Source organism: Apis dorsata, unplaced genomic scaffold, assembly GCF_000469605.1.
Source record: "Apis dorsata unplaced genomic scaffold, Apis dorsata 1.3 scaffold_94, whole genome shotgun sequence".
Classification (NCBI taxonomy): Eukaryota; Metazoa; Arthropoda; class Insecta; order Hymenoptera; family Apidae; genus Apis; species Apis dorsata.
The window spans coordinates 259,048-262,501 of NW_006263392.1; positions in this window are offsets into that span (position 1 = coordinate 259,048).

A 3,454-nucleotide genomic window follows, 5' to 3' on the forward strand; every position below is an offset into this window, starting at 1 on the left:
AAAAAGATAAGAATTAAAAAAAAGAGTCGAATCGTAATTAGAGATGATCAATGTATAATATATAAAATACAAAAAGAAATAAAAAGAAATAAAAGACTGTTAGAAAAAATAAAAAATATCAAGATAAAAATTTATATATATATATAAAATTTATATATATAAACAAGATTAATATTCATATAAAATTCAGAATTTAAGAAAAGAAAATATAAAGATATTGAGAAACAAATTGTGAAAAGTTTATAAAAATTAATAAATATTTATATAAATTAATAATTAATAAATATACATATATTTATATAATGAAAAACTATAATGTTATAAATATAAATATAATATATATAAGTGAATAAACTATCATATTGAAAATATAAGTTATTTTGATATTTTTGATACTTTCATAATTTTGACGGTTTTTAAAAGAAAATTTCAATTCAAAAATTTAACGTAATAAATATATCATATCCGTTTTCTGATGGATGATAATCGATAATAATTTCATAAATCATCGAACACATCTAAATAATTTGTTAGTGTTAGATATTTGTAAATGTTGTAAGTTTAATCATTGTTCTGTCATTTAAGGATTATTTAATTTTAAGTTTCTATCGGCTTGTGCCTCTCTATTAAATCACATTTGAAATATTTTAAAAATCATTTATTTCTGTAAAAAATGATCATAATTTTCAAATTCAACTCAAAGAACCTTCGAAATAATAACAAATTTGATCAAACATTTTCTTTGAATTATATTATCATTCTTTGATATTTAAAGTATAAATATAGATAAAAAAAATTGAAATAAATATTAAAAAATACTATGTAGAAATGCATGAATAAAATTGTAACAACAAAAGAATACAATATATAAAATATTCTAAAAATCCATATAGAATAAGAATCAAGATAACGAAATAAAGACAAGTATGTCTTCGCTATGACATTTCTATGGCACAAATATATAGAAGAAGAAAAACAAACTTCTACTAGGAGAAGAATATTACAATAAACTAAATTAAACTAAAGTAATTATTTGACAAAATATTTGACAAAAAATTATATCGAATTGTATTTTATTTATGAATAATGAATAAACTAATAAACTTTGACACATTAATATATAACTTTGACACATTATATATATTATATTGACAACGCGTACACAGTATGTAATCTAAAATAATTATTTGACAAAAATTATATATATTGTATTTTATTTATGAATAATGAATAAACTAATAAACTTTGATACATTAACATATCACAGTATTACGCACTAGCACTTAATATACTATCCTTCGTTAATAAGTTATTAATAAAATAAAATGAAATGTTTTACAAAAAGTTGCTTACATGAAAAAAAATTTTTGATCCCAAAAACTTTAGATTTTTTTATGTCTAATATTACATTCTGATTTAGTTAGACCATATACAGAATATCCCAAAAATACGAAAACATCTGTTAATTAGATATATAAAAAAATATAACAAATATTTTTTATCACTAAAAAATTATATCGAATTCATAATTTTATTATGAATAATAAATAAATTATAATATTCAACTTTTGACATATATTGTTTGGATTTATTCATGTTCGATTGATAGTACATAACCAATATGGCGACTCATTTAGGCAATGCACTCCATGATTGGCCAGTATTTTTTGTTAATAACTCGTTAACAAAACTGTAACGAAAGATTTTACAAAGGAAAATATTGCTTTATATAAATAAAATTATCTCAGGAATCTCTTGTTAATAGATATTTCCATATTTTTGAGATATTTTGCACATTTATAGACACAAATAAAAGACAGGAAATAACAATATTTCTTGTGGAAAAAAGATAATTCAAAATGATGAATGTAAATCAAATAGAAATTACAAGCAATTACGTACAAGTGAAATTATATATTTGTCTATGAATAATTTTTAAATAATTAATAATGATATTTAACATATTATATTGAAAAATTGTAAAAAATAATAAAAATACAAAAAGTTATTATTTTCTAATATTCTATTTTTGAACTTACTTCTTTTTTTAAAATAAGTTCTTTTTAAGATAAATTATAAAGAAATAATTATAGATTGAATATTATCAATATCTTAATTAAAATTTAATTTTTTCGAAATAAATTTTTAAGATACATGTTACAATGAGCACTATTTAAAATTATAGAATAAATAGAAGAATAAAGTAAAAATTGATATATAATAAAATAAAATATATATTTTAATCTTAAAAATAACTATATTATGTTTCGTAAACAATAAAAAAAATATTATTATACGATACAATTGATAGAAATTTTTTTTTCAATTTATACTTATATTTTCTTTAGCTATATTCAATGTAATATAGCTAAAATTTGTAAAAATCAATATTTTTTACTTTCTAAATCTGCTAAATAATTTTTACGATTTTTTAATATGTAACATTTTCCATTTTCATCAAAATATACTTTTTCTAAAATCATTCAACTCTATATTTTTTACTATGAATAATAATGATAAAAATCGAGCTAATAATTTTTAATGAATATTTATATATTATATAATATAAATTGATATAATATAATATAAATTGAAAATAAAGACTGACTTTGAAAAAAAGCTAACTAGAACTTACACAATGTGATTGCTATCTTCCGATTTTATTAGAACACATTAAATGTTAAGTTATGCTTTCATTCAACATTAAATATTGTAATTTCTTTAATGAAATTATATATTATAATACCAAATTCAATGCTATGATAATCTAACGATAACGAATAAAAACCATGATATTTATTATAGGTATCAAATATTAAAAGTTATAATGATAACTAAAATAAATTATAAAAAAATAAAGAAATACCGGTCGCATTCTGTTACTTCCTCTTTCCTAATTAACTTTTTCTGTATTATTCTCAATCAAAATGTATATTAAACTTAGTTCCAATAATTTAATCAAATAGCAAATAATTTAGTAACTTATTATATGTAAATATTAGAATTTAATCGAATAAGTTACTAAAATGATTTGATCGACTAAATTTTTCATTCATTAATAATCAAATATACTTATCCGGATCCATTTTTTTATTCGAATATTAATAGAATCTGTTTTAAAAAAAAATTGTTTTTGTTTGATTTTATTGTTCATTCTTTTTTTATTCTGATTTTTTATTCTAATTTATTTTTTTTTTACTCATTCTTTTTTTATTTTGATATAATTTTTAAATAATTTAGCATTTCATTTTGAAATATTGAAATTTTTTTAATAGCAAAAAATGTAGAAAAATTATTTTCAGCTTGAAATAAAGAATTGGAAGAAAAAATAAAGAAATTAGAACAAAAAAAATCATAGAAAGTGTTAAATCAATAATATATAATTATAAAAAAATAACATAATTTTATAATGAAATAAAAATGATAAATATATTTTATATATTTTATATATAAT